We start from the raw sequence: 21,804 nt of genomic DNA, 5'->3' as shown, positions 1-21,804 counted from the left end.
ATCAATGTCTACAGTAACAATAAAAATTTTGCAAAAGAAAAAAAATCTGTTCTTATCAGTTTAATATCTGATACGTTCCCTATTTGGGGACCATATATTAAATTGATTTTTGGAACTGGGAGATGGAATAGGGGCTTGCTCCGTCCATTCCACGCATCGACCTGGTATTGCAGTACCGCCAGGAGCGGTGCACCCACCTCTGCTGGTCACAATGAATTTGTTGCTGGATGTTTCCATTCTATGTAGTTCTGTGGGAAAACGAAGAAACCCTTTAAGCAGCTGTCGTGTTTCTCAAAGGCTGTCTCTTGTTTTTGAGACTTTCACCGAATACCATGTCATGCTGCGGCTTAAAGGACATTCTTTCATTGAAGAAAGCGTCGTCTTGCTCCGTTATTGAGGGAACATGCGGTGGGTGGTCATATAAATAATGGTTTCAAATATAGATCATATAAATTTCCTATAAAGTTATAATATTGGCGCTTGGCTAATCAAAAACGTAAATAAGTAAAGTTTTGTAAAGGAGTTTGAATTGTTACACCGCTACATGTTCCTGACCACACAAAGAAACAGGAAATGAGTGCTAGAAAGGCGTGGGGCAGGGTCAATTCAATTCTCGCTTTGAATTCTTGTTAGAATTTAAGCAAGGCGTGATGGGAATGTTTTTGCTGATTCTTTTGACCTCATTCACAAATATTTACTTAATGCAAGTCTAAAAGAGACTACTTAAATTAATGTACGTGTCATGCATCATCCAGCGTGTATGTGTGTGCATGCGATCACACGTGCGTTGCAATCGGGCCCGTGACTGAAGATGGTGTGGGTGCTTAACCTTTTGGCCTGGCAATGTGTACATCTCATACTTACCTGGCAGGGGAGATACCATGATCACGAAGGTGGTTCACCCAGGGTGAGGCTCAGCCATTGCACTCCGGCTGTACTGACCCCTGCGAATTCCCCAAATGTGGGAATCTCGACTGCACAATTTCTGACAGTGGGGGACTGCGTTCGCGCTCTCCCCTGATTTCTGATGGTAATGACAATGACATAAAATCATTCATGTCACTTAGTGAGCACGGTATCATGCTTATTTGTCAACATGCGATAAATAGTTAGCTTCTTTCGCAGTTGACAAATTACTGTCATTCACCTCCACACAAGTGGTGGCGCTAGCAAGTGACAATGTCAATTGGGAAGCAGGAAGTGCGTGTAAACGAAAAGATCTCGGTTTTTTAGTCTGTTTAGGACTGTTTTACATGGTTACACGGCATGAAGTTAGCGCAGAATTCATATTGGTCCGATATGGATCACGTGACAGGCGAGCGATTTCCTAACTTTCTTTTCACTTAGAGGAGGAAAAGCAACACAATTGTCCTCTTACGATCCGCAATACGTTTTATTAGATTCTTGAAATTCGCACGTCGGACTATTTAACCATTTAAGAGCATTGCGATGCCAGTGAATGGAATACTTCTATTGCTGTTTCCAATTGGTCCACTTTGGGTCACATGGACTACAGTACCCAGCAATTGCTCAGCTTTTGTTTCGTTCGCAGGCTGGCAAGCAACACAGTTGGTCTCGTTTTCAGCTAAAAATGTGTGAGTTTGATGTTTGGCATGTAAATGGTTTGTTGTGATCATTTTACATTGGTCACCGTCACTGTTGCTCGGAATGTCGAGAATCAAGTCGCCCCCTGTGTCAGTTTGCTGATATCGCTTCTCGGCCTTTTGGCTAAGACTGCGATCACCTCCTTTGGGCGTGTTGGTTCTATACCTGCTGTGGTATAGGACTTATTCATTGGGGGATATATCAGCTGTTGCTTATTGTTGATAATAACCTTTGTATTTTCAGTTATCCGACTAAGGTAAGTAAATGTAAACTAGTATTTGTTATTATTTATTATCTACGTCCTGTGGTTCTCCGGCTATGTCGGCCACCCATGCCGGCATGCGGAGGCACCACAGTGTACGTTTTACTTTCAAGGAAGTTAATGGAGAGTTCCTGGTAATGTCCAGACTGGATTTTTCCAGGAAACTTATCCAACAGACCTTGGAATTTAATGCTAATGACCTGAACTGTATCATAACGTTGCCTTTTAGCAAAGGTTTTGATGTTAGTTTCAGCTCTGCTCAAAATCTTCGCGAATTTTGGCTTCGTTATGAAGAGGTAAAAGCCCAGTTTTCTGCGTTCAATGTGGAAAAACTGACTGATAATGCTGCTAAAACAGTTATTGTCAGAATGTTTAATGAGACAGTGAATGCAGATGACATTTGTTTTTGGCTGGGTAGATATTGCGCGGTGAAAGGCCAGGCTATGAAAGTGAGAGATGAGGATGGCATCTGGAACTGTGCCTGGCGGGTACCCATTCAACAATGGCAGGACCCCCAGGGCTTCCAGGGCCTGAAACATCTCCCATCAATGATAGTTTTGGGTGAAAACCGAGGCTACATACACTACCAGGGTCAACCCAAGCTCTGCCGCAAGTGTGGTGAGCATGGACACCTGGCAGAAGCATGTCAGCAGATAATTTGTGGAAAATGCAGAGTAATTGGGCATACTTTTGAAGAATGCACCAATGGCAGAAAGTGCAATCTCTGTGGGGAATCAAACCACCTCTACAGAAATTGTCCAAAATCATTTGCCAACAAATTGAAGGCTGGGAAAGAAATGGTACTGCTAAATGAAATTGAAATGGACAAACAACCAAAAGACACACCGGAAAATTCAAATCTCCCTCCAAAACCTGTCATTGGTGGAGAGGGAACAGGTGAGGAGGTGGAAGGGCAGGGGCATATGTTGACTACACCAATGGGGAGTTCAGAAGAAAGTAGCATGTTGCCACAAATGCCCACAACCGAATCGACCAAAACCAACATGGAAGACCAGACTAGTAGTGAACGCAGCGAAATTCCTTGTACACAAAAAATTAAACGACTAGCATCTGAGCGGTCTTCTGAGTCTCCATTGACCTTAGAGAAGAGGGGAAGGCCCGGGAGCTCAGAGAGCGACGTGGAAGAGCACAGGGTTTTTCCTTGCAACTCACCAAACGAGCTGTCTTTTTTGAACATAGTACTACAATCAACGCCCAAAAACCATAACACAATGAATTTAAGATTGCGAGAAAGACCATCACCAAGACTCCCGAATCCTACACCTATTGCTCAGGTGAAGGAAGAACTCCGGTCTCAAGAAATTACCTAATTGATTAGTTTTAAAGAGCTTCCTCCTTTTGATACCCTGTTTTGTAGGCCTCCATTTTAAATCATATCTTTAACTCTCACCTTCTCGACTATAAACGTTAGAAGTGTGAAATCAAAGACTCGTGCTCAGAGCGTATTGTCCTTTTTAAAAACTCTTAAGTCTGATGTGTTTTTAATGCAAGAATGTGGTATTCCCTTTTTAAAAAATGATAAGCAGTGGGAGGAAATGTGGCCACACCCATCTTTATGGAGTGGGTCGAACGAAAACCGCAACGATGGAGTGGCCATTTTAATAAACAACACTCGAATTGCAATTAAAGGTAGCACGGTTTTAATAGATGGACGAGCACTTTTAGCACACCTAACCTTCATGGGAAAGGGTTTTAACCTTTTAAATATATACGGTCCAAATGAAAAACACGACAGGTATGAACTTTTAGAGAACTTGCAGTGTCACATGCTAGGTCGTGCACCCTTTATTATGGGAGGAGATTTTAACTGTGTTTTAAGCAGAAATGATAAAAAAGGAGCTGGGGAGGATTTTAAAGTTGATAAAACATCTGTTTTACTGAAGGACATGTGCCGGGTTTTTAAATTAGATGATTGTTTTAAAACCATACATCCAAGAGAGGAGGGTTTTACATGGTTTAGCGGAGATAGCAGCAAAGCCTCTCGCATTGACTATTTATTTACACGGGGTTGGACACCAACTGATGCGAGATTAACCCCTGTCTTCTTCTCAGACCACCTCTCACTTTCTTGCAACCTGTCAATCCCATCTGGTTTGACAGTTGGCAGAGGCCTCTGGAGGCTCAACTGTTCCCTTCTTGAAGACGAAGTCCTGGTGAACAAATACAGGGAGCAGTACAAAAATTGGCAAACGCTCCAAGACCTGTTTGAATCACGAGCACAATGGTGGGAAATGATAAAGTTAAGAACCCAGACCTTTTTTAGAGAAGCAGGAAGAGAGAAGAAAAAGAAGGAAATGAAACATATGTTAGGACTACAAAAAAGACTACAAAGGTATTTTAACCTCTCACAAAAGGGTATCAATTTTAATGAGGAAATTAAACAGATTAAAAATAAATTGAGGCTTTTAGCAGACATCAAAAGTAAAGGTGTAATACTAAGGAGTAAAGAAAAGGAGATAGAGGAAGGAGAAAAATGTACAAGGTACTTTTTTAAAAGAATTATGAACAAGAGTGGGGGTATTTTTAAGTTGCGAAAAGTAAATGGTGCTATAACAGAAATAAGCAGTGAAATAAAAGAGACAGTGGAAAGCTACTACCAGAAACTGTATGACAGGAAAGAGATTCAACCTGAGACAACGTCGGAAGTATTGAATTTTATTGAGAAAACAGTGACTGATAAAGTGCTTTTAACGCGAGATTTTACTCAAGAGGAATTAAACAAATGCATAAAACAATTTAAGAAAGCAAAAGCTCCGGGTGAGGACGGACTCTGCCTGGAATTTTATTTGACCTTTTGGGACATTATAGCACCGGATTTAATCACTGTTTTTAATGAATTTGACAAAACAAGCCGACTACCAGACAGTTTTAGAGTAGGGATAGTGACACTACTGCACAAGAAGGGAGACAAGGCGGACCTGGACAACTGGCGACCTATCACGCTTTTAAATGTTGATTGCAAACTTTTTAGTAAACTTTTAGCTACACGCATGTCTGTTTTTATGGGCGAATTGATCAACCCGGATCAAACCTGTGCCATCGTGGGGAGGAAGATCACGGACAGCCTCATGCTGATCCGTGACACCATCTGTTATGCGAGAGACAGAAATATGCGGCTAGTAGTCCTAAATTTAGATTTTGAGAAAGCGTTTGACCGAATCTCGCACCGGTACCTCTTTAGAGTACTGCAAAAATGGGGTTTTCCCGAAAGGTATATAGCGTGGGTGGGATTGCTGTACCGGGATATTAGCAGTAGATTTGTGGTTAATGGGGACCTGACAAAAGCAGTCCAAATTAACTGCGGTGTCCGTCAGGGTTGTCCTTTATCTGCACTCCTCTATGTCCTATGCATAGAACCGCTGGCACAGATGTTGAGAAAGGATAAAATGATCAAGGGGGTTAACATTCCAGGTGGCGGGGGACTCACGACAAAATGTATTTTATATATGGACGATTTTAATATCCTGTGCTCAGACCTTTTATCGGTGACAAGGGCTTTGGACTTGACTGATTGGTATGGGAGGGCCTCTGGGTCAAAACTTAATAGAGCCAAGACACAAGCACAGTTTTATGGACCGTGGACATTGACAGAAAAGACAGGTTTACCCCTGACATTGACAAAAACTGACCAGAAAATACTCGGGATCAGATTTGGCAGGGAAGGGGGAGGAGAAGCAAGTTGGGGCGACGTGGTAGGGAAAGTGAGGAAAAGACTTGTTTTTTGGAGAATGAGGGAACTGACCATAGAGGGAAAAGTTTTAATCATAAAAGCAGTTATTCTACCATTGCTTTTATTAATCAGTTCTGTTTTTATCCCAACAAGAAGTATCCTTTTAGGTTTGGACCGGGCTATCTTTTACTTCATCTGGGGATCCAAGTGGGAGAGACTGAAGAGAGCAACAATGAAGATGAGCAGAGAAAAAGGGGGAAAAGGAGTGCCGGACCTCCAGCTCTTCTTGGGAAGCAGATATGTGGCCCTGCACTTCCAAACTGCACTAGAGCCCTCAAGCGCTCAAAAAGCTCGAGCAATGTTAAGATTCTGGATGGGATCTTACCTCCGGAAATTAAGACTCATCCCTAGCGATCAAAGACTGCCTGTGTCTTTTATCCTGCCGCCTGCCTATTCTTTTATAAAAGTTTTTTTAAGGAATTTTAAACTAGAAAATCAAGAATGCCATGTTTTAAAAAACCACAGATCTCTCATCTCTGTTGTGCAGGAGCGGGAAACGGTATGTCCAGTGCGCGGGCTTGCATTCGGCGAGCCCACAACTGTTTGGCGCAATGTAAACCATCCCGCCCTCCCAAACAAACTTCGGGACCTGTCATGGATGGCGGCGCACGAAATCCTCCCAGTCAGGTACGTTATGCACTCCCGAGGTATGGCAGCGCACTCAAACTGCCCCCGACCTGGTTGTGGCGCCCAAGAGTCGGTGAGGCACCTCCTCTGGGAGTGCAGTGCTGCCACGGACCTGTGGGCGACAGCCGGCCACCTGCAATTCTCGGACTTGCCAGCAAGGGAGGTCCTCAATGCACAATTCGTGCTCTATGGGGTGGGCCCAATGACGAACACAAGAGAACATTTTGCAAAGCAGTGGCTCACCCTTGCCGCCATCAAAGATGCCATTTGGACCTCCAGAAACTTGCTGGTAAGGAGGCACAGACAGACCACCCCCGTGGCTGTGCTCCGAATGGCAGCGGCTACTCTGAGCTGCCTGCGGCAAGCCAAGGACACAGTCACCAAGAAGAGTCGTCTGTGCCCGCCCGGAGGAGGGAACCGGAGCCCACAGGGAAGGTCCTGGCAGCGACGGCCTGGCTCCTCTGGAGAGAGTGGAGAGATGCAACACCTCTGAGGAACTCCTTGAAGCATCCTGGCAGGTCTTATCTGTCTGGATTCTGTTTGAGAGGGTGGGATGAAGTCCCACTTAGTAAGGCGATACTACGCTCCTGCACAACAGAGATTGAAGTGCTTTTTTTAACAATTGCTTTTTAAAAAATATTGTCTAGATGTATTTTAGATACATTTTACCTTACACCTCTATGTCAAACATGCTGCTTTTTTAACACGTTACCACAGAACTAAGATTGTGCTCCATGTTGGAGAGATGTGAACATCAATGTCTACAGTAACAATAAAAATTTTGCAAAAGAAAAAAAATCTGTTCTTATCAGTTTAATATCTGATACGTTCCCTATTTGGGGACCATATATTAAATTGATTTTTGGAACTGGGAGATGGAATAGGGGCTTGCTCCGTCCATTCCACGCATCGACCTGGTATTGCAGTACCGCCAGGAGCGGTGCACCCACCTCTGCTGGTCACAATGAATTTGTTGCTGGATGTTTCCATTCTATGTAGTTCTGTGGGAAAACGAAGAAACCCTTTAAGCAGCTGTCGTGTTTCTCAAAGGCTGTCTCTTGTTTTTGAGACTTTCACCGAATACCATGTCATGCTGCGGCTTAAAGGACATTCTTTCATTGAAGAAAGCGTCGTCTTGCTCCGTTATTGAGGGAACATGCGGTGGGTGGTCATATAAATAATGGTTTCAAATATAGATCATATAAATTTCCTATAAAGTTATAATATTGGCGCTTGGCTAATCAAAAACGTAAATAAGTAAAGTTTTGTAAAGGAGTTTGAATTGTTACACCGCTACATGTTCCTGACCACACAAAGAAACAGGAAATGAGTGCTAGAAAGGCGTGGGGCAGGGTCAATTCAATTCTCGCTTTGAATTCTTGTTAGAATTTAAGCAAGGCGTGATGGGAATGTTTTTGCTGATTCTTTTGACCTCATTCACAAATATTTACTTCATGCAAGTCTAAAAGAGACTACTTAAATTAATGTATGTGTCATGCATCATCCAGCGTGTATGTGTGTGCATGCGATCACACGTGCGTTGCAATCGGGCCCGTGACTGAAGATGGTGTGGGTGCTTAACCTTTTGGCCTGGCAATGTGTACATCTCATACTTACCTGGCAGGGGAGATACCATGATCACGAAGGTGGTTCACCCAGGGTGAGGCTCAGCCATTGCACTCCGGCTGTACTGACCCCTGCGAATTCCCCAAATGTGGGAATCTCGACTGCACAATTTCTGACAGTGGGGGACTGCGTTCGCGCTCTCCCCTGATTTCTGATGGTAATGACAATGAAATAAAATCATTCATGTCACTTAGTGAGCACGGTATCATGCTTATTTGTCAACATGCGATAAATAGTTAGCTTCTTTCGCAGTTGACAAATTACTGTCATTCACCTCCACACAAGTGGTGGCGCTAGCAAGTGACAATGTCAATTGGGAAGCAGGAAGTGCGTGTAAACGAAAAGATCTCGGTTTTTTAGTCTGTTTAGGACTGTTTTACATGGTTACACGGCATGAAGTTAGCGCAGAATTCATATTGGTCCGATATGGATCACGTGACAGGCGAGCGATTTCCTAACTTTCTTTTCACTTAGAGGAGGAAAAGCAACACAATTGTCCTCTTACGATCCGCAATACGTTTTATTAGATTCTTGAAATTCGCACGTCGGACTATTTAACCATTTAAGAGCATTGCGATGCCAGTGAATGGAATACTTCTATTGCTGTTTCCAATTGGTCCACTTTGGGTCACATGGACTACAGTACCCAGCAATTGCTCAGCTTTTGTTTCGTTCGCAGGCTGGCAAGCAACACAGTTGGTCTCGTTTTCAGCTAAAAATGTGTGAGTTTGATGTTTGGCATGTAAATGGTTTGTTGTGATCATTTTACATTGGTCACCGTCACTGTTGCTCGGAATGTCGAGAATCAAGTCGCCCCCTGTGTCAGTTTGCTGATATCGCTTCTCGGCCTTTTGGCTAAGACTGCGATCACCTCCTTTGGGCGTGTTGGTTCTATACCTGCTGTGGTATAGGACTTATTCATTGGGGGATATATCAGCTGTTGCTTATTGTTGATAATAACCTTTGTATTTTCAGTTATCCGACTAAGGTAAGTAAATGTAAACTAGTATTTGTTATTATTTATTATCTACGTCCTGTGGTTCTCCGGCTATGTCGGCCACCCATGCCGGCATGCGGAGGCACCACAGTGTACGTTTTACTTTCAAGGAAGTTAATGGAGAGTTCCTGGTAATGTCCAGACTGGATTTTTCCAGGAAACTTATCCAACAGACCTTGGAATTTAATGCTAATGACCTGAACTGTATCATAACGTTGCCTTTTAGCAAAGGTTTTGATGTTAGTTTCAGCTCTGCTCAAAATCTTCGCGAATTTTGGCTTCGTTATGAAGAGGTAAAAGCCCAGTTTTCTGCGTTCAATGTGGAAAAACTGACTGATAATGCTGCTAAAACAGTTATTGTCAGAATGTTTAATGAGACAGTGAATGCAGATGACATTTGTTTTTGGCTGGGTAGATATTGCACGGTGAAAGGCCAGGCTATGAAAGTGAGAGATGAGGATGGCATCTGGAACTGTGCCTGGCGGGTACCCATTCAACAATGGCAGGACCCCCAGGGCTTCCAGGGCCTGAAACATCTCCCATCAATGATAGTTTTGGGTGAAAACCGAGGCTACATACACTACCAGGGTCAACCCAAGCTCTGCCGCAAGTGTGGTGAGCATGGACACCTGGCAGAAGCATGTCAGCAGATAATTTGTGGAAAATGCAGAGTAATTGGGCATACTTTTGAAGAATGCACCAATGGCAGAAAGTGCAATCTCTGTGGGGAATCAAACCACCTCTACAGAAATTGTCCAAAATCATTTGCCAACAAATTGAAGGCTGGGAAAGAAATGGTACTGCTAAATGAAATTGAAATGGACAAACAACCAAAAGACACACCGGAAAATTCAAATCTCCCTCCAAAACCTGTCATTGGTGGAGAGGGAACAGGTGAGGAGGTGGAAGGGCAGGGGCATATGTTGACTACACCAATGGGGAGTTCAGAAGAAAGTAGCATGTTGCCACAAATGCCCACAACCGAATCGACCAAAACCAACATGGAAGACCAGACTAGTAGTGAACGCAGCGAAATTCCTTGTACACAAAAAATTAAACGACTAGCATCTGAGCGGTCTTCTGAGTCTCCATTGACCTTAGAGAAGAGGGGAAGGCCCGGGAGCTCAGAGAGCGACGTGGAAGAGCACAGGGTTTTTCCTTGCAACTCACCAAACGAGCTGTCTTTTTTGAACATAGTACTACAATCAACGCCCAAAAACCATAACACAATGAATTTAAGATTGCGAGAAAGACCATCACCAAGACTCCCGAATCCTACACCTATTGCTCAGGTGAAGGAAGAACTCCGGTCTCAAGAAATTACCTAATTGATTAGTTTTAAAGAGCTTCCTCCTTTTGATACCCTGTTTTGTAGGCCTCCATTTTAAATCATATCTTTAACTCTCACCTTCTCGACTATAAACGTTAGAAGTGTGAAATCAAAGACTCGTGCTCAGAGCGTATTGTCCTTTTTAAAAACTCTTAAGTCTGATGTGTTTTTAATGCAAGAATGTGGTATTCCCTTTTTAAAAAATGATAAGCAGTGGGAGGAAATGTGGCCACACCCATCTTTATGGAGTGGGTCGAACGAAAACCGCAACGATGGAGTGGCCATTTTAATAAACAACACTCGAATTGCAATTAAAGGTAGCACGGTTTTAATAGATGGACGAGCACTTTTAGCACACCTAACCTTCATGGGAAAGGGTTTTAACCTTTTAAATATATACGGTCCAAATGAAAAACACGACAGGTATGAACTTTTAGAGAACTTGCAGTGTCACATGCTAGGTCGTGCACCCTTTATTATGGGAGGAGATTTTAACTGTGTTTTAAGCAGAAATGATAAAAAAGGAGCTGGGGAGGATTTTAAAGTTGATAAAACATCTGTTTTACTGAAGGACATGTGCCGGGTTTTTAAATTAGATGATTGTTTTAAAACCATACATCCAAGAGAGGAGGGTTTTACATGGTTTAGCGGAGATAGCAGCAAAGCCTCTCGCATTGACTATTTATTTACACGGGGTTGGACACCAACTGATGCGAGATTAACCCCTGTCTTCTTCTCAGACCACCTCTCACTTTCTTGCAACCTGTCAATCCCATCTGGTTTGACAGTTGGCAGAGGCCTCTGGAGGCTCAACTGTTCCCTTCTTGAAGACGAAGTCCTGGTGAACAAATACAGGGAGCAGTACAAAAATTGGCAAACGCTCCAAGACCTGTTTGAATCACGAGCACATGGTGGGAAATGATAAAGTTAAGAACCCAGACCTTTTTTAGAGAAGCAGGAAGAGAGAAGAAAAAGAAGGAAATGAAACATATGTTAGGACTACAAAAAAGACAAAAAAGACTACAAAGGTATTTTAACCTCTCACAAAAGGGTATCAATTTTAATGAGGAAATTAAACAGATTAAAAATAAATTGAGGCTTTTAGCAGACATCAAAAGTAAAGGTGTAATACTAAGGAGTAAAGAAAAGGAGATAGAGGAAGGAGAAAAATGTACAAGGTACTTTTTTAAAAGAATTATGAACAAGAGTGGGGGTATTTTTAAGTTGCGAAAAGTAAATGGTGCTATAACAGAAATAAGCAGTGAAATAAAAGAGACAGTGGAAAGCTACTACCAGAAACTGTATGACAGGAAAGAGATTCAACCTGAGACAACGTCGGAAGTATTGAATTTTATTGAGAAAACAGTGACTGATAAAGTGCTTTTAACGCGAGATTTTACTCAAGAGGAATTAAACAAATGCATAAAACAATTTAAGAAAGCAAAAGCTCCGGGTGAGGACGGACTCTGCCTGGAATTTTATTTGACCTTTTGGGACATTATAGCACCGGATTTAATCACTGTTTTTAATGAATTTGACAAAACAAGCCGACTACCAGACAGTTTTAGAGTAGGGATAGTGACACTACTGCACAAGAAGGGAGACAAGGCGGACCTGGACAACTGGCGACCTATCACGCTTTTAAATGTTGATTGCAAACTTTTTAGTAAACTTTTAGCTACACGCATGTCTGTTTTTATGGGCGAATTGATCAACCCGGATCAAACCTGTGCCATCGTGGGGAGGAAGATCACGGACAGCCTCATGCTGATCCGTGACACCATCTGTTATGCGAGAGACAGAAATATGCGGCTAGTAGTCCTAAATTTAGATTTTGAGAAAGCGTTTGACCGAATCTCGCACCGGTACCTCTTTAGAGTACTGCAAAAATGGGGTTTTCCCGAAAGGTATATAGCGTGGGTGGGATTGCTGTACCGGGATATTAGCAGTAGATTTGTGGTTAATGGGGACCTGACAAAAGCAGTCCAAATTAACTGCGGTGTCCGTCAGGGTTGTCCTTTATCTGCACTCCTCTATGTCCTATGCATAGAACCGCTGGCACAGATGTTGAGAAAGGATAAAATGATCAAGGGGGTTAACATTCCAGGTGGCGGGGGACTCACGACAAAATGTATTTTATATATGGACGATTTTAATATCCTGTGCTCAGACCTTTTATCGGTGACAAGGGCTTTGGACTTGACTGATTGGTATGGGAGGGCCTCTGGGTCAAAACTTAATAGAGCCAAGACACAAGCACAGTTTTATGGACCGTGGACATTGACAGAAAAGACAGGTTTACCCCTGACATTGACAAAAACTGACCAGAAAATACTCGGGATCAGATTTGGCAGGGAAGGGGGAGGAGAAGCAAGTTGGGGCGACGTGGTAGGGAAAGTGAGGAAAAGACTTGTTTTTTGGAGAATGAGGGAACTGACCATAGAGGGAAAAGTTTTAATCATAAAAGCAGTTATTCTACCATTGCTTTTATTAATCAGTTCTGTTTTTATCCCAACAAGAAGTATCCTTTTAGGTTTGGACCGGGCTATCTTTTACTTCATCTGGGGATCCAAGTGGGAGAGACTGAAGAGAGCAACAATGAAGATGAGCAGAGAAAAAGGGGGAAAAGGAGTGCCGGACCTCCAGCTCTTCTTGGGAAGCAGATATGTGGCCCTGCACTTCCAAACTGCACTAGAGCCCTCAAGCGCTCAAAAAGCTCGAGCAATGTTAAGATTCTGGATGGGATCTTACCTCCGGAAATTAAGACTCATCCCTAGCGATCAAAGACTGCCTGTGTCTTTTATCCTGCCGCCTGCCTATTCTTTTATAAAAGTTTTTTTAAGGAATTTTAAACTAGAAAATCAAGAATGCCATGTTTTAAAAAACCACAGATCTCTCATCTCTGTTGTGCAGGAGCGGGAAACGGTATGTCCAGTGCGCGGGCTTGCATTCGGCGAGCCCACAACTGTTTGGCGCAATGTAAACCATCCCGCCCTCCCAAACAAACTTCGGGACCTGTCATGGATGGCGGCGCACGAAATCCTCCCAGTCAGGTACGTTATGCACTCCCGAGGTATGGCAGCGCACTCAAACTGCCCCCGACCTGGTTGTGGCGCCCAAGAGTCGGTGAGGCACCTCCTCTGGGAGTGCAGTGCTGCCACGGACCTGTGGGCGACAGCCGGCCACCTGCAATTCTCGGACTTGCCAGCAAGGGAGGTCCTCAATGCACAATTCGTGCTCTATGGGGTGGGCCCAATGACGAACACAAGAGAACATTTTGCAAAGCAGTGGCTCACCCTTGCCGCCATCAAAGATGCCATTTGGACCTCCAGAAACTTGCTGGTAAGGAGGCACAGACAGACCACCCCCGTGGCTGTGCTCCGAATGGCAGCGGCTACTCTGAGCTGCCTGCGGCAAGCCAAGGACACAGTCACCAAGAAGAGTCGTCTGTGCCCGCCCGGAGGAGGGAACCGGAGCCCACAGGGAAGGTCCTGGCAGCGACGGCCTGGCTCCTCGGGAGAGAGTGGAGAGATGCAACACCTCTGAGGAACTCCTTGAAGCATCCTGGCAGGTCTTATCTGTCTGGATTCTGTTTGAGAGGGTGGGATGAAGTCCCACTTAGTAAGGCGATACTACGCTCCTGCACAACAGAGATTGAAGTGCTTTTTTTAACAATTGCTTTTTAAAAAATATTGTCTAGATGTATTTTAGATACATTTTACCTTACACCTCTATGTCAAACATGCTGCTTTTTTAACACGTTACCACAGAACTAAGATTGTGCTCCATGTTGGAGAGATGTGAACATCAATGTCTACAGTAACAATAAAAATTTTGCAAAAGAAAAAAAATCTGTTCTTATCAGTTTAATATCTGATACGTTCCCTATTTGGGGACCATATATTAAATTGATTTTTGGAACTGGGAGATGGAATAGGGGCTTGCTCCGTCCATTCCACGCATCGACCTGGTATTGCAGTACCGCCAGGAGCGGTGCACCCACCTCTGCTGGTCACAATGAATTTGTTGCTGGATGTTTCCATTCTATGTAGTTCTGTGGGAAAACGAAGAAACCCTTTAAGCAGCTGTCGTGTTTCTCAAAGGCTGTCTCTTGTTTTTGAGACTTTCACCGAATACCATGTCATGCTGCGGCTTAAAGGACATTCTTTCATTGAAGAAAGCGTCGTCTTGCTCCGTTATTGAGGGAACATGCGGTGGGTGGTCATATAAATAATGGTTTCAAATATAGATCATATAAATTTCCTATAAAGTTATAATATTGGCGCTTGGCTAATCAAAAACGTAAATAAGTAAAGTTTTGTAAAGGAGTTTGAATTGTTACACCGCTACATGTTCCTGACCACACAAAGAAACAGGAAATGAGTGCTAGAAAGGCGTGGGGCAGGGTCAATTCAATTCTCGCTTTGAATTCTTGTTAGAATTTAAGCAAGGCGTGATGGGAATGTTTTTGCTGATTCTTTTGACCTCATTCACAAATATTTACTTAATGCAAGTCTAAAAGAGACTACTTAAATTAATGTACGTGTCATGCATCATCCAGCGTGTATGTGTGTGCATGCGATCACACGTGCGTTGCAATCGGGCCCGTGACTGAAGATGGTGTGGGTGCTTAACCTTTTGGCCTGGCAATGTGTACATCTCATACTTACCTGGCAGGGGAGATACCATGATCACGAAGGTGGTTCACCCAGGGTGAGGCTCAGCCATTGCACTCCGGCTGTACTGACCCCTGCGAATTCCCCAAATGTGGGAATCTCGACTGCACAATTTCTGACAGTGGGGGACTGCGTTCGCGCTCTCCCCTGATTTCTGATGGTAATGACAATGACATAAAATCATTCATGTCACTTAGTGAGCACGGTATCATGCTTATTTGTCAACATGCGATAAATAGTTAGCTTCTTTCGCAGTTGACAAATTACTGTCATTCACCTCCACACAAGTGGTGGCGCTAGCAAGTGACAATGTCAATTGGGAAGCAGGAAGTGCGTGTAAACGAAAAGATCTCGGTTTTTTAGTCTGTTTAGGACTGTTTTACATGGTTACACGGCATGAAGTTAGCGCAGAATTCATATTGGTCCGATATGGATCACGTGACAGGCGAGCGATTTCCTAACTTTCTTTTCACTTAGAGGAGGAAAAGCAACACAATTGTCCTCTTACGATCCGCAATACGTTTTATTAGATTCTTGAAATTCGCACGTCGGACTATTTAACCATTTAAGAGCATTGCGATGCCAGTGAATGGAATACTTCTATTGCTGTTTCCAATTGGTCCACTTTGGGTCACATGGACTACAGTACCCAGCAATTGCTCAGCTTTTGTTTCGTTCGCAGGCTGGCAAGCAACACAGTTGGTCTCGTTTTCAGCTAAAAATGTGTGAGTTTGATGTTTGGCATGTAAATGGTTTGTTGTGATCATTTTACATTGGTCACCGTCACTGTTGCTCGGAATGTCGAGAATCAAGTCGCCCCCTGTGTCAGTTTGCTGATATCGCTTCTCGGCCTTTTGGCTAAGACTGCGATCACCTCCTTTGGGCGTGTTGGTTCTATACCTGCTGTGGTATAGGACTTATTCATTGGGGGATATATCAGCTGTTGCTTATTGTTGATAATAACCTTTGTATTTTCAGTTATCCGACTAAGGTAAGTAAATGTAAACTAGTATTTGTTATTATTTATTATCTACGTCCTGTGGTTCTCCGGCTATGTCGGCCACCCATGCCGGCATGCGGAGGCACCACAGTGTACGTTTTACTTTCAAGGAAGTTAATGGAGAGTTCCTGGTAATGTCCAGACTGGATTTTTCCAGGAAACTTATCCAACAGACCTTGGAATTTAATGCTAATGACCTGAACTGTATCATAACGTTGCCTTTTAGCAAAGGTTTTGATGTTAGTTTCAGCTCTGCTCAAAATCTTCGCGAATTTTGGCTTCGTTATGAAGAGGTAAAAGCCCAGTTTTCTGCGTTCAATGTGGAAAAACTGACTGATAATGCTGCTAAAACAGTTATTGTCAGAATGTTTAATGAGACAGTGAATGCAGATGACATTTGTTTTTGGCTGGGTAGATATTGCACGGTGAAAGGCCAGGCTATGAAAGTGAGAGATGAGGATGGCATCTGGAACTGTGCCTGGCGGGTACCCATTCAACAATGGCAGGACCCCCAGGGCTTCCAGGGCCTGAAACATCTCCCATCAATGATAGTTTTGGGTGAAAACCGAGGCTACATACACTACCAGGGTCAACCCAAGCTCTGCCGCAAGTGTGGTGAGCATGGACACCTGGCAGAAGCATGTCAGCAGATAATTTGTGGAAAATGCAGAGTAATTGGGCATACTTTTGAAGAATGCACCAATGGCAGAAAGTGCAATCTCTGTGGGGAATCAAACCACCTCTACAGAAATTGTCCAAAATCATTTGCCAACAAATTGAAGGCTGGGAAAGAAATGGTACTGCTAAATGAAATTGAAATGGACAAACAACCAAAAGACACACCGGAAAATTCAAATCTCCCTCCAAAACCTGTCATTGGTGGAGAGGGAACAGGTGAGGAGGTGGAAGGGCAGGGGCATATGTTGACTACACCAATGGGGAGTTCAGAAGAAAGTAGCATGTTGCCACAAATGCCCACAACCGAATCGACCAAAACCAACATGGAAGACCAGACTAGTAGTGAACGCAGCGAAATTCCTTGTACACAAAAAATTAAACGACTAGCATCTGAGCGGTCTTCTGAGTCTCCATTGACCTTAGAGAAGAGGGGAAGGCCCGGGAGCTCAGAGAGCGACGTGGAAGAGCACAGGGTTTTTCCTTGCAACTCACCAAACGAGCTGTCTTTTTTGAACATAGTACTACAATCAACGCCCAAAAACCATAACACAATGAATTTAAGATTGCGAGAAAGACCATCACCAAGACTCCCGAATCCTACACCTATTGCTCAGGTGAAGGAAGAACTCCGGTCTCAAGAAATTACCTAATTGATTAGTTTTAAAGAGCTTCCTCCTTTTGATACCCTGTTTTGTAGGCCTCCATTTTAAATCATATCTTTAACTCTCACCTTCTCGACTATAAACGTTAGAAGTGTGAAATCAAAGACTCGTGCTCAGAGCGTATTGTCCTTTTTAAAAACTCTTAAGTCTGATGTGTTTTTAATGCAAGAATGTGGTATTCCCTTTTTAAAAAATGATAAGCAGTGGGAGGAAATGTGGCCACACCCATCTTTATGGAGTGGGTCGAACGAAAACCGCAACGATGGAGTGGCCATTTTAATAAACAACACTCGAATTGCAATTAAAGGTAGCACGGTTTTAATAGATGGACGAGCACTTTTAGCACACCTAACCTTCATGGGAAAGGGTTTTAACCTTTTAAATATATACGGTCCAAATGAAAAACACGACAGGTATGAACTTTTAGAGAACTTGCAGTGTCACATGCTAGGTCGTGCACCCTTTATTATGGGAGGAGATTTTAACTGTGTTTTAAGCAGAAATGATAAAAAAGGAGCTGGGGAGGATTTTAAAGTTGATAAAACATCTGTTTTACTGAAGGACATGTGCCGGGTTTTTAAATTAGATGATTGTTTTAAAACCATACATCCAAGAGAGGAGGGTTTTACATGGTTTAGCGGAGATAGCAGCAAAGCCTCTCGCATTGACTATTTATTTACACGGGGTTGGACACCAACTGATGCGAGATTAACCCCTGTCTTCTTCTCAGACCACCTCTCACTTTCTTGCAACCTGTCAATCCCATCTGGTTTGACAGTTGGCAGAGGCCTCTGGAGGCTCAACTGTTCCCTTCTTGAAGACGAAGTCCTGGTGAACAAATACAGGGAGCAGTACAAAAATTGGCAAACGCTCCAAGACCTGTTTGAATCACGAGCACAATGGTGGGAAATGATAAAGTTAAGAACCCAGACCTTTTTTAGAGAAGCAGGAAGAGAGAAGAAAAAGAAGGAAATGAAACATATGTTAGGACTACAAAAAAGACTACAAAGGTATTTTAACCTCTCACAAAAGGGTATCAATTTTAATGAGGAAATTAAACAGATTAAAAATAAATTGAGGCTTTTAGCAGACATCAAAAGTAAAGGTGTAATACTAAGGAGTAAAGAAAAGGAGATAGAGGAAGGAGAAAAATGTACAAGGTACTTTTTTAAAAGAATTATGAACAAGAGTGGGGGTATTTTTAAGTTGCGAAAAGTAAATGGTGCTATAACAGAAATAAGCAGTGAAATAAAAGAGACAGTGGAAAGCTACTACCAGAAACTGTATGACAGGAAAGAGATTCAACCTGAGACAACGTCGGAAGTATTGAATTTTATTGAGAAAACAGTGACTGATAAAGTGCTTTTAACGCGAGATTTTACTCAAGAGGAATTAAACAAATGCATAAAACAATTTAAGAAAGCAAAAGCTCCGGGTGAGGACGGACTCTGCCTGGAATTTTATTTGACCTTTTGGGACATTATAGCACCGGATTTAATCACTGTTTTTAATGAATTTGACAAAACAAGCCGACTACCAGACAGTTTTAGAGTAGGGATAGTGACACTACTGCACAAGAAGGGAGACAAGGCGGACCTGGACAACTGGCGACCTATCACGCTTTTAAATGTTGATTGCAAACTTTTTAGTAAACTTTTAGCTACACGCATGTCTGTTTTTATGGGCGAATTGATCAACCCGGATCAAACCTGTGCCATCGTGGGGAGGAAGATCACGGACAGCCTCATGCTGATCCGTGACACCATCTGTTATGCGAGAGACAGAAATATGCGGCTAGTAGTCCTAAATTTAGATTTTGAGAAAGCGTTTGACCGAATCTCGCACCGGTACCTCTTTAGAGTACTGCAAAAATGGGGTTTTCCCGAAAGGTATATAGCGTGGGTGGGATTGCTGTACCGGGATATTAGCAGTAGATTTGTGGTTAATGGGGACCTGACAAAAGCAGTCCAAATTAACTGCGGTGTCCGTCAGGGTTGTCCTTTATCTGCACTCCTCTATGTCCTATGCATAGAACCGCTGGCACAGATGTTGAGAAAGGATAAAATGATCAAGGGGGTTAACATTCCAGGTGGCGGGGGACTCACGACAAAATGTATTTTATATATGGACGATTTTAATATCCTGTGCTCAGACCTTTTATCGGTGACAAGGGCTTTGGACTTGACTGATTGGTATGGGAGGGCCTCTGGGTCAAAACTTAATAGAGCCAAGACACAAGCACAGTTTTATGGACCGTGGACATTGACAGAAAAGACAGGTTTACCCCTGACATTGACAAAAACTGACCAGAAAATACTCGGGATCAGATTTGGCAGGGAAGGGGGAGGAGAAGCAAGTTGGGGCGACGTGGTAGGGAAAGTGAGGAAAAGACTTGTTTTTTGGAGAATGAGGGAACTGACCATAGAGGGAAAAGTTTTAATCATAAAAGCAGTTATTCTACCATTGCTTTTATTAATCAGTTCTGTTTTTATCCCAACAAGAAGTATCCTTTTAGGTTTGGACCGGGCTATCTTTTACTTCATCTGGGGATCCAAGTGGGAGAGACTGAAGAGAGCAACAATGAAGATGAGCAGAGAAAAAGGGGGAAAAGGAGTGCCGGACCTCCAGCTCTTCTTGGGAAGCAGATATGTGGCCCTGCACTTCCAAACTGCACTAGAGCCCTCAAGCGCTCAAAAAGCTCGAGCAATGTTAAGATTCTGGATGGGATCTTACCTCCGGAAATTAAGACTCATCCCTAGCGATCAAAGACTGCCTGTGTCTTTTATCCTGCCGCCTGCCTATTCTTTTATAAAAGTTTTTTTAAGGAATTTTAAACTAGAAAATCAAGAATGCCATGTTTTAAAAAACCACAGATCTCTCATCTCTGTTGTGCAGGAGCGGGAAACGGTATGTCCAGTGCGCGGGCTTGCATTCGGCGAGCCCACAACTGTTTGGCGCAATGTAAACCATCCCGCCCTCCCAAACAAACTTCGGGACCTGTCATGGATGGCGGCGCACGAAATCCTCCCAGTCAGGTACGTTATGCACTCCCGAGGTATGGCAGCGCACTCAAACTGCCCCCGACCTGGTTGTGGCGCCCAAGAGTCGGTGAGGCACCTCCTCTGGGAGTGCAGTGCTGCCACGGACCTGTGGGCGACAGCCGGCCACCTGCAATTCTCGGACTTGCCAGCAAGGGAGGTCCTCAATGCACAATTCGTGCTCTATGGGGTGGGCCCAATGACGAACACAAGAGAACATTTTGCAAAGCAGTGGCTCACCCTTGCCGCCATCAAAGATGCCATTTGGACCTCCAGAAACTTGCTGGTAAGGAGGCACAGACAGACCACCCCCGTGGCTGTGCTCCGAATGGCAGCGGCTACTCTGAGCTGCCTGCGGCAAGCCAAGGACACAGTCACCAAGAAGAGTCGTCTGTGCCCGCCCGGAGGAGGGAACCGGAGCCCACAGGGAAGGTCCTGGCAGCGACGGCCTGGCTCCTCGGGAGAGAGTGGAGAGATGCAACACCTCTGAGGAACTCCTTGAAGCATCCTGGCAGGTCTTATCTGTCTGGATTCTGTTTGAGAGGGTGGGATGAAGTCCCACTTAGTAAGGCGATACTACGCTCCTGCACAACAGAGATTGAAGTGCTTTTTTTAACAATTGCTTTTTAAAAAATATTGTCTAGATGTATTTTAGATACATTTTACCTTACACCTCTATGTCAAACATGCTGCTTTTTTAACACGTTACCACAGAACTAAGATTGTGCTCCATGTTGGAGAGATGTGAACATCAATGTCTACAGTAACAATAAAAATTTTGCAAAAGAAAAAAAATCTGTTCTTATCAGTTTAATATCTGATACGTTCCCTATTTGGGGACCATATATTAAATTGATTTTTGGAACTGGGAGATGGAATAGGGGCTTGCTCCGTCCATTCCACGCATCGACCTGGTATTGCAGTACCGCCAGGAGCGGTGCACCCACCTCTGCTGGTCACAATGAATTTGTTGCTGGATGTTTCCATTCTATGTAGTTCTGTGGGAAAACGAAGAAACCCTTTAAGCAGCTGTCGTGTTTCTCAAAGGCTGTCTCTTGTTTTTGAGACTTTCACCGAATACCATGTCATGCTGCGGCTTAAAGGACATTCTTTCATTGAAGAAAGCGTCGTCTTGCTCCGTTATTGAGGGAACATGCGGTGGGTGGTCATATAAATAATGGTTTCAAATATAGATCATATAAATTTCCTATAAAGTTATAATATTGGCGCTTGGCTAATCAAAAACGTAAATAAGTAAAGTTTTGTAAAGGAGTTTGAATTGTTACACCGCTACATGTTCCTGACCACACAAAGAAACAGGAAATGAGTGCTAGAAAGGCGTGGGGCAGGGTCAATTCAATTCTCGCTTTGAATTCTTGTTAGAATTTAAGCAAGGCGTGATGGGAATGTTTTTGCTGATTCTTTTGACCTCATTCACAAATATTTACTTAATGCAAGTCTAAAAGAGACTACTTAAATTAATGTACGTGTCATGCATCATCCAGCGTGTATGTGTGTGCATGCGATCACACGTGCGTTGCAATCGGGCCCG

General features: G+C 43.5%; 7 non-coding genes across 7 annotated transcripts; all 7 read left to right on the top strand.

The window, feature by feature from the left end:
- On the top strand, positions 1–198 carry LOC148334041 (U2 spliceosomal RNA). The gene has a single exon (XR_015844521.1). It is a non-coding gene; the product is annotated as a U2 spliceosomal RNA (small nuclear RNA).
- Positions 199–856: 658 nt separating this feature from the next.
- LOC148334040 (U1 spliceosomal RNA) lies at positions 857–1,020 on the top strand. The gene has a single exon (XR_015844483.1). It is a non-coding gene; the product is annotated as a U1 spliceosomal RNA (small nuclear RNA).
- Positions 1,021–6,998: 5,978 nt separating this feature from the next.
- On the top strand, positions 6,999–7,196 carry LOC148334039 (U2 spliceosomal RNA). Its single transcript, XR_015844520.1, has one exon. It is a non-coding gene; the product is annotated as a U2 spliceosomal RNA (small nuclear RNA).
- A 658-nt stretch (positions 7,197–7,854) lies between these two features.
- LOC148334038 (U1 spliceosomal RNA) lies at positions 7,855–8,018 on the top strand. The gene has a single exon (XR_015844472.1). It is a non-coding gene; the product is annotated as a U1 spliceosomal RNA (small nuclear RNA).
- A 5,986-nt stretch (positions 8,019–14,004) lies between these two features.
- Positions 14,005–14,202, top strand: LOC148334037 (U2 spliceosomal RNA). The gene has a single exon (XR_015844519.1). It is a non-coding gene; the product is annotated as a U2 spliceosomal RNA (small nuclear RNA).
- Positions 14,203–14,860: 658 nt separating this feature from the next.
- On the top strand, positions 14,861–15,024 carry LOC148334036 (U1 spliceosomal RNA). Its single transcript, XR_015844461.1, has one exon. It is a non-coding gene; the product is annotated as a U1 spliceosomal RNA (small nuclear RNA).
- A 5,978-nt stretch (positions 15,025–21,002) lies between these two features.
- On the top strand, positions 21,003–21,200 carry LOC148334035 (U2 spliceosomal RNA). Its single transcript, XR_015844518.1, has one exon. It is a non-coding gene; the product is annotated as a U2 spliceosomal RNA (small nuclear RNA).
- The last annotated feature ends 604 nt before the right edge of the window (positions 21,201–21,804 follow it).

This window comes from Idiotropiscis lumnitzeri, chromosome 7 (assembly GCF_059441095.1).
Source record: "Idiotropiscis lumnitzeri isolate Australia: NSW breed Sydney's pygmy pipehorse chromosome 7, RoL_Ilum_1.0, whole genome shotgun sequence".
Taxonomy (NCBI): Eukaryota; Metazoa; Chordata; class Actinopteri; order Syngnathiformes; family Syngnathidae; genus Idiotropiscis; species Idiotropiscis lumnitzeri.
Note: the sequence above shows the minus strand (reverse complement) of the source record. Positions and strands in the feature narration are given on the sequence as shown.